The following is a 9,658-nucleotide window of genomic DNA, read 5'->3' as shown; positions in this document are numbered from 1 at the left end:
TGACGCATATGGCCAAAGACTAAAAAGTACTACGCAAAAGAAAAAAAAAATTGTGCAAACCTAGGGCATTAGAATGGGGTGGGAGTATGGGGTCATGTCAAGAAAGTAGCCTCTAACCTGAGACCAGAAGGTGAAATAGTGTGTTGGATCCAGATACGGCAAGAACTGTGTTGGATGTAGATGCGGCGAGAAGAGTGTGCAGCTGGGAAGAAATTATTTGAGCCCCAGGAGAGAAGGGGACTCATTAAAAGAACCAAAAATGTTTTAAACGGTGTGGATTGGAGAATGGAAGGGAGGGCAAGTAAGAGGAGGGGGACAAGAGGCTGGAGAGGGAGACAGGTGACAGATGACCCCAGTCATCTACGTTCAGGGTTGTAAGCAGGGGAGTGAGCTGATCAGCTCCGAGTCTGGGAAAAACCCCTCCGGGACTGTGGGGAGAAAGAGGGGAAGGCGCGTGAAGACGCTGCCGCCGAAATCCAGGGAAGAGATGATGTGGACAGAGTCTGGCACTACTGGGGGGGAGGAGGGGGGCTCCAAACCAGAGGGTCTGAGCGATCGCCAGGACTTGGCGACTGGAATTGGAACTGAGGGAAACGCAGGGGCCAGGGCCGACTCCCAGATCCTCCCCTGGCGGCCCGGGAAACAGAGGGCGAAGCTGGCGCGCGTCGGGCCGCTTGGGAGAGCGCTACCTGCGGAGAACCCGGGGTAGGCGTTCGATGGGGCGCCCAGGAGCGGGGCGGGGGAGGGGGCGCCCAGGGAGACGTCGGCGCTGACGCGGAAGGTGGAGTCCGTCCCGCCCCTCACCACCGCTCGGGCTCCGCTGACCCGCAGGCCTGAGGGGGCCCCGGGTCAGCGTCACACGGCGGGTCCCCCCGAGGCCAGGGAGCACCCCGAGGTGCGTGCACGCGGCCCGGTGGGGCCCACCCGCTCTCCGCCACTCGCAGACCCGGCTCGGCCGGGAGAGGAGGCGCGGCGCGCCCCGGAACCTTCGGCCGCCGCAGCCCGTGTTCGCCGCGGGACCCGTCGAGGGGCACCAGTTCGCTGTTGCTAAGGGGCGGCCCCGGAAGTGACGCGCCCCGGGTTTGTTGACAGCGGAGGCGGCGGCGGCTGCAGGCTCCGAGCCTCTGGAGCCGGATCGGGGGAGGGGCCGGGCCCCGGAGCCAGCACCCGGCGGCCCTCGGCCCCGCCCGCAGCCCTAAGGGCAAGGTAACGGCCACCGGGTCCCACCCCCGGCGCGACCCCCTCCCGCCTGGGGCTCCAGTCCCCGGGATCCCAAGCTCCGCCCCGCCGACCCCCGTCTCCCGCAGACCCCGGCCCTAGCCTAACGAGATCCCCTGTCTCCCCAGGCGCCCTGGCCCCGGATTCTCCCGGGCCGCATCCTCCGCTTCTCCTCGCGGAGGAAGCGAGCATCCCGTCCGCTCCCGCGGCCGAGGGATTTATCTGCGTCCTCCCCCTTTCCCTCCTGCCTCAGGCGCCTCAGCATCGCCTCTGCAACCTTTTGCACAGGTCCAAGTCGGCCAATGGTGGGAGGGCTCCCTTCTCTGTCCCTGCTGCCAGGTCCGAGAAACGTGCCTTTAAAACTGAGCTCCCTTTCTCCAGAAAGAAAATGACTCCCTGTCGGATGCCCCTACAAAATGGGGGATCGACCTAGGACTAAAAGGGCTACCCTCTGCCCCTCCTACCTGTTGGACGAGCTTAAGTTCCTCCAAAGCAATGCTTAAAAGCTCAGGGACGGCTGGGATTCTGGAACGGCTCCCAAAAGGAATGACAAGGTGCAGGAAATCCAACAGGATAAGAAGGGGATGGGCTGGGGTTGCAAACCTGAGGGCAAGGGGAGCCTGATAGGTGAGTTGAAAGTGAAACTGACTGCTGGCCACTATAGCTCTGTGGGTGGAAATTGACTTGGCTGCTCTTTGGCCCAAGGAGTCCAAGATTTCCAGTCTTTGCCTGTGCCTGTCAGCGTGCTTGGTGTTTGAGGGCGGAAGGCCTGATGCCTCCACAGGGCGTACGATCTTTCCCACAGAATATTTCTCTTCAGGGTTCAAAATGGGTAGAAGAAGCATTGAAGACAGCTTTGAAAAAAGTAAGAGGAGGCTATGCTTAGAGCAGGGGGTGGGGCCCGGTGGGGAGGGGTCTCTGTTTCAGTTCATTGCTTCATTCAGAAAGTAAGAATTATAAAATATGTAGGGTGCAATAAGTGACATGGAGAAGAATAAAGCAGGAAGGGCCAAGGGAAGGTCCAGAGAGTGGGTTCACTCTTTTATAGACGTTGATCAGAGAAGATCTCTAATAAGGTGATATCTGAACAAAAATCCGAAGGGGGGGGGTGGAGGGAGCAAACCATGCATCTCTCTATAGTCAGAGCATTCAACAGCAAGTGCAAAGGTCCTGAGGTAGTGTACCTGACGATTTCAGGAAACAGCCAGAGGACAGTAGGGCTGGAGCAGAGTGAAGGAGGGGAAGTGGGAACCAGATAACGGTGGGAAGAATGTCAGGGGCTGTCCATGTGACGCAGGGTCACAGTATCTAATGGAGCATCCTTTCGGAACTGTACTAACGTGGTGTCTGGTGGTCAGAGAAAATATAGATTTGTTTTAAGTGACAAATAGCCGCTGTACTCTGGTCTGGCATTATAAGTACCCCTTTTCCATCTTTGTAATGACCCTTGATGGGATTAATACCAAAAGGACAGCCATAGAGCACTGTAGTGTTAAATCAGATCATGCAGCTGCTTCCTGGTTGTGAGAACTTGGGCAAGGGACCACCTCAGTGTCCTCGTCTGCAGAGTAGGCTTGTTGGGCTTAATGAGACATCATGCACTGCAGTGCTTACTTAGCATGCTATTTAGCACATATTAATGACTCGGTATGTGGCACTTGTGATGATGGCAACGGCCATGATGAGGAACTGTTTGCATGTGTCTACCTCCAAGCCTTTCTTTTTCGCACCAGCTGGTGGTGCCACCAGCTCTGGCTGCCTCCCTGAGCTAGTAGAATTTTGGAGAACAGTGGGGGTGGGGAGACAAAGTGGAAACTTCCTGTCACCCTTCAGTGGGAACAATGGTTGCATATCCTACAGGGAGGACGGTAGCTTGGTCTTGGCTTTCTTGAGGACAGCAGAAGGGGATGGAGCCTTTTACAAAAGAGCCCAGCAAATCCCCATTCTGCCACATAAAATAAACAAGATGATGGTGTTGACGTAAATATGCCATGGACAGGTTGGGAAGGGCAGTCTATGTTGGCCCCTGACGTGCCGTTGGGGTGTGTGTGCGCCTGATCTGCTGATGCAGAGTGTTAATCCAAGAAGTACCCAGCAGAGGCTCAGATTTTGCAGCCTGCCTTATAGGGAGTGGAACAATGGTTGATCTCCCTCCTCACCCCCCAAGCCTGGACTATATCATCAGGCCTGGGTCATAAGCTAAGCAGGGCGACTGGGCCAGATGATTTAAAAATGAAAAGCCAGAGCTCTTAGATGCTGAGAGCCAGCATATCCGAGCAGCCGCCGTGGCTAGAACCTAGGACTAGTCATCTGGGGACCTGGGTTCAAGCCCCAGCTCTGCTGCTGGCTCACCGTGTGAACTTGGGCAAGTTCCAATCCCCTGCCTGGGCCTCAGTTTTCCTATCTGTATGCCAACTCTGAGGATGAAATGAAACACAGGTCGTGAAAGAATTTGGTGCACTCTAGAGCTCACTACAAAGGTAAAGGACAGTTCTGGTTATTATTAGAGCCATCGGGATTCTGCACTCATATTTTTGGGGCAGAGAGCTTTAGTACCTCAGCTGTTCTTCATTCCTGAAATGCCAGTTCGGGGACCCCAGGTGGGTCATCGATTTGGGCAGCAGCATTCTTTATCTGGCTCAATCACTAAAGCTGATTTTCCACCTTCCAAAATGAACAGAAGGGTCTCCCCAAGCATAAGTTCCTAGGAGATCACTCCATAATGCTTGGTCACCACCTTCTTGACATTATCTCGTGGCATCTCCTCACTAACGCCACAAGGTAGGCACCGTTTGCAACCCATTGACCAATAAGGACCCTGATGGAATCATTGAGGCTGGTAAATATTGCTTGGGGGGGGGGGTCTTGTGCAGCTGAGGCTCCTTCATCTGCCACCAACCAGCCACACACTCACTGCGTCATGGAGACCCTATGGATCACACGAGGTCCCCGCTGAGAACCTCCCAGTCCTGTGGCCAAAATGATATATGCCCATAGGACAGTTCCCAGCAATACCATAACATCTGTGCTCAGGGTCTGAGGACACTCAGGGTTGTAAGGAGTCAGTGAAGGCTCATCCGCAGAGAGGAGACCTGAGGCGAGGAGAAATGGCTCCTGCCCATCGCGTAGTGGTAAAGAGAGCCAAGCACATAGTGGGGGACCTTGGACAAATCGTCACACATATTTGAACCACACAGTTTGTTCCTCTGGAAAACAAAATACTGTGGCCCTCGTAGGTTATTTGTGCCTTCAGCGAGAGCATGCATGGGAAGCTTGAAGCTCTAAGTCTTGAACTAACGCATCCCTCTATGGCTATTGCTGTGTCCCCGTAGACCCTCGTACCTAAACATAGTCCGTGGCAAATTACCTCACCATTCAGAGCCCCAGCCTCCTCATCTGCAAGCTGTAGGTTTTAATAACTCCTGCTTCGTGTGGTTGTGGAGAGAATTTAACGGCTTAACATGTATCAAGTACTTAGCAGAGTTCTTGGAATATGGTGCTCAGTGTGGGTGCGATCACTTAAAAAAGGTTCTTTAGGGGCGCCTGGGTGGCGCAGTCGGTTAAGCGTCCGACTTCAGCCAGGTCACGATCTCGCGGTCCGGGAGTTTGAGCCCCGCGTCGGGCTCTGGGCTGACAGCTCAGAGCCTGGAGCCTGTTTCGGATTCTGTGTCTCCCTCTCTCTCTGCCCCTCCCCCGTTCATGCTCTGTCTCTCTCTGTCCCAAAAATAAACAAAATGTTGAAAAAAAAAATTAAAAAAAAAAAAAAAGGTTCTTTAAATGTGAGATTTATCTTTGAGAGCGAGAGAGACAGAGCATGAGCGGGGGAGGGGCAAGGAGAGGAGGCAGGGAAACACAGAATCCAAAGCAGGCTCCAGGCTCTGAGCTGCCAGCACAGAGCCTGATGCAGGGCTCGAACTCACAAACCACGAGATCCCGACCTGAGCCAGTCAGACGCTTAACCAACTGAGGCACCCAGGTGCCCTGATGGATGTTTGTTTATTTCCGAGAGACAGAGAGAGAGAGGCAGAGCACAAGCAAGGGAGGGGCAGAGACAGAGGGAGACACAGAATCTGAAGCAGGTTCCAGACTCTGAGCTGTCAGCTCAGAGCCTGATGCGGGGCTCGAACTCACAGACCGTGAGATCACGACCTGAGCCAAAGTCTGATGCCTAGTGCAAGCTTGGAACTCAGGTAGTAGCCCCAAGGCCCCTCTGCCTCCAGGTGGCACCAGTGAGTGGTGAGGTGCGTTCCTCCCTCATTCCATTTCCCCTGTCTTCCTAACCTAACCCACTCTGCCGATTAGGCTGTGCGGGCCAGACCCCTTGGGATGCTTTCCGATCCTGGCCGCCTTCACCTTTGCCCCTGGGACACCCTGGCACTTGCCTGGACTCCCCTCACACCAGCTTCCCGCCCCCGATATCTGGCCTGGGATCTGCTCCTGGAAAGCTTCCAGCTTCTGTAAATAGGGCATTTGTTTGGATTTTTCCCCCCCAGCGCTCGGGTTAATATTTCACAGGGTGGGCGCTGCTCCAAGGCTCAGAACTTCTGGCTCCCCCAGCCTGCCGGCCGGGTGTCAGGTCACCACCGGGATCCCATGCTCCCTTGTCTGGACCGCAGTTTCTCTTTCGCCTGCGCTGCATGGACAGAAGACTTAATGGTGTGGTGACAAGTGCGAGTTTGGTTTAGGATTGTGTCCCCTGTTGTCATTTGTGCGATTGCAGGCAAGCCTCAGTGTCTTCATCAGGAAGCAGGGTATGATCAGTTGTCAATACCTCATGCTGCTGGAGGGAGGTCAGGGCAAAGGCAAACCTTTATTGTGATGCATGCCAGGCACAGGCTGGCACAGAGGATCCCGGAGCCCGCAAGCAAAAAGGATTGCCATCCTCCCAGAGCTCATGGGCTGGGGGAGGGGTTGTTAGACAATTGTTATACAAATGACAATTAGCTTCAAGTGCAGGATCCTAGGGAATGTCATCTGTTGGTTAAATAAGGAACTATTTAACGCAGTTCAAGCGCTAGGGGCTCAGCGCCCCATCTGGAAGCAACCAGCACGGAGAGGCTTCGGCCACCACTGCTTCTGTTTTCTCCCTTCTCTCTCCTCTGCTCCCCACTCCCCCACGCCACCATGTCATAGCTCAGGATGGATCCAGTGTAAAGAACCTGCTAGAGAAGTGACGGAGGAAGGCACAGGGCTCTTACTGCATCGCAGTTGCCAGCTTGTGCCCGGTTGCCAGTATCCCAGATGGCCAGTGACTGCCGTGGGAACAAGGAGCCCTCGTGGGTGGGAGTGGGGAGGGGAGAGATGACTGTGTGTCTCTGCGGGCGCCAGACCTGCAACCAGATGGGGCACCAGTGGCAGGGTGCCCCACACCTCCCCGCCTCCGGCCCCTTCCTCCTCCGGCTCATCTCACCCCCAAACAGCGGGGGCCACACGGCCAAAGGGCAGTTAGCAAATGGTACCATCTGCCTGGTGTGTTTCTAGGGGGCTTTGGGTGCCCTTGGTGGCTGAAAGGGTGCTGTTCCTTCCACCTGGGGAGCGGGGCTGGGGCCTGGCGGCTACCTTCGTGACTGGGCTCAGTCCTGCAGAAAAGGCAAAACCCCTGGTGGCGTCCTCTCGTTCCAAGTGGTGAGCATTCCCCTGTGGCCACTGGGGCCCCACAGTGTCCTGGCGTGGCCGGCAGGGAGGATACAAGAGTGTGCCTTGTCCCCGGGTGCCATGCGTGGCACAACTTACAAGTCCCTTCGTCCCTTCCACGGGCGTGTGTGGAAACCCTACGAGGTGTCAGGCCCACACAGGGTGTCCAGCAAACTGCCATGGAACTGGGCCTGTCGTACCAGGGTCCCGTCCCCTCTGGCCTCAGCCTGTGCACGTCTATTCCTTCTTGCTGGAACACCCTTCCCTTCTATCCCCACCTCCAGAGTTAAGTATGACTCATCTTTTGGGTCCCAGCTGAAATGTCACTTCCGAGGAAGCCTGCCCATGACTCGCCAGTCCAGGGCAGGTCCCCTGGCACAGGCATGCGGGGCCCCAGGTGCCTCCTTCTCCCTGAGGACACTGGTCCCGGGTACGTGGCGTGGGGTTCGTGTGCTTTTTAGGTGCATGTCTGTCTCCCCTCGGAGTGAGTACGCTCCACAAGGACAGGGACCTCACCTGGTTTCACCCACCCCTGGACCCACAGTGCCCAGCGGACAGGTACCAAGTGAATACGTAAGTGACCTGGGCTCAGCGCAGGGATGATGCCACGTAAGACAGCCAGGTTCCTGGCCTCATGGAGCTGGGCAGCTGGCAGGGGAGCCGGATAACTAAACCAGCATTAGTTCAAAGTATTAGTTGTTGTGGTGGGGGGGCCATGGGGGCACACAGCAGGAGCACCCTGGCGGGGCAGGGAAGTGTCCCCAGAGGAAGTGAGGTCGACACCAAGGCCCGAGGTATACAGGCGGCAGCCAATGAAGGAGAGGTCAAAGGCGGCGTGGGCTGGAGGGGGTAGGTATGCTTCCTGGAGGAGGGGCATGAATGCGTTTTAGGGGCGGGAGTAGTATTTAGAGTAGAAAGTGGGAGAATTTGTTGAACTGGGATGGTCCTGGTTGAAAGAAAATAGACTGAGCAAAGGTCTGAAGGTGACCCTGTGCGTAGGGCCTATTGCCAGTACCGCGAAGGAGGCCGGGCCAGCTGCAGTAGGGGCCAGTGGGCACTGAGTGGGCCAGAAAGCTGGCTGTGGTTCCGGAGGCCCGCAGTGCCTGCTGGAAGAGATAGGACTTGGCTTCCAGCAGGATGGGCCTCCCTGCCAGCGGTGCTTCCCTGGCTCCTGTTGCCCCGGGAAGATCTGGGAGTGAATGAAGGCAGAGGAGGGCCATGCCCGGTGCCTGAGCAGCCTGTTTATTGTGCCTTCCCTCAAGGGTGGCACACGGCCAGTGGGACAGCTGGCACCACAGGCCTTGTGGCAAGAGACCCAGGCCTGGGGAGCACAGACCTTGAACTGGGCAGGGACAGACCCTGCTGTGTCGGGGATCACAGCAGGTGAGGCAGGACAATGATAATGGTGACAATGACAATGGTAGTAATAGCTGCTTTTTATTGAGTAGTTACCCCGTGCCAGGTGCCATGCTGGTATCTTTTGATATTCTATGTTATCTTCGCACAGTACTCCCTGTTTTAGAGGAGAAACTGAGGCACAGAGGGATGAAGACACTTGTTCACCAAGTGCACCTGCTCTTAAGCAGCAGGGCTGGGACTTGAAGCTGCATGGGCCTGACTCCAGAGCTCTCAGCGCACTGTCACCAGTAAGCCGTGGTGCCAGCACTGAGACCTTGCAATGTCTGAGGGCACAGGGCTCTGTGGCTGCCCACTGGATTTCTGGAGCAGCCCAGAAGGCTCAGATAAGGGACACAGGGGCTCCAGGAAGCCAGGGGAACTGCTGGGCCCTGAACTGCTTCAGAGCTCTCCAAGGGGTGATATGGTGGAGTCCAAGAGACCAGATTCAAATCCCAGTTTGGACAGAGTAGCCTCTCTGAGCCTGAGTTTTCTCATCTGGAAGACGGGATCATAACCACCATCTATTCTGTACTGAGTTTCATCAAGCCTGAGACTAAACGCTTCCCCAACATCTCATTTACTCCAACAGCCCTGTGAAGTGGGGATGATTATCCCCATTTTCCAAATGAGGAAACTGAGGTCCAGAGAGGTTAAGTAATGTACAGTGAATTGTAGAAGTGGATTGAAACAGATCTGACCACAGAGTCTGCGTGTCAAAAAAACAAAAGCAAAAATCAAACCCAAAAACAACTATTGAAGTATAACCTAGATAGGGAAAAGAAGGCATGGAAAGCGTGAGTGGGCAGTTTGATGAATTTCCTGTCCCAGAGGTCCCCCGGCCACTTTCTAATCACCACGGGTTCATTTTGCCTATCTCCTCCACCCTTTCCGATACAGACCCTGGTAGAAAGCTGGTTGGGGATTAATTCCTGATGATCCTCGGTTTTATAAGTGGTTTTTTCTACCTTGTTCACTCAAGTTGAATACGAAGGTTCAGTTTTCACCCTCAGCCACTTGTAGCTGAGGAGATACACTCTCAGAGCATCACTTAACTGAACCCTAGTCCCCTCTAAATGTAGACCTCTTTGGTGTCCAGGCCATTTTATTAACTTTTATTGAATTATACATTTTTTAAGTTTACTGTGAGAGAGAGCACATGAGCTGGGGGAAGGCCCAAGAGAGAAGGAGAGAGAGAATCACAAGCTGGCTCCATACTGTCAGCACAGAGCCTGACCCAGGGCTCTATCCCATGGCTGTGAGATCATGACCTGAGCCGAGTAATAGGATGCTTAACTGACTGAGCCACCCAGGCACCCCTATAATTTACATTTTTAAAAATCACACATCATGATATACAACTCCTGAATATTCACAAAGTGAACGCTGGCCATATTCAGATAAGGGACTA

General features: G+C 54.9%; 1 protein-coding gene across 2 annotated transcripts in view; it reads left to right on the top strand.

Moving 5' to 3' along the window:
* The first annotated feature begins 1,072 nt into the window (after positions 1 to 1,072).
* The window catches only part of ZER1 (zyg-11 related cell cycle regulator), a 31,687-nt gene continuing 23,101 nt past the window's right edge, over positions 1,073 to 9,658 (top strand). For both annotated transcript variants that reach the window (XM_040482564.1, XM_040482562.1), the window contains exon 1: positions 1,073 to 1,206. The gene's annotated coding sequence lies outside the window, so the exon portion shown is untranslated. The remainder of the gene's footprint in view (positions 1,207 to 9,658) is intronic.

This window comes from Herpailurus yagouaroundi, unplaced genomic scaffold (assembly GCF_014898765.1).
Source record: "Herpailurus yagouaroundi ecotype Mexico unplaced genomic scaffold, PumYag 160, whole genome shotgun sequence".
Taxonomy (NCBI): Eukaryota; Metazoa; Chordata; class Mammalia; order Carnivora; family Felidae; genus Herpailurus; species Herpailurus yagouaroundi.
Note: the sequence above shows the minus strand (reverse complement) of the source record. Positions and strands in the feature narration are given on the sequence as shown.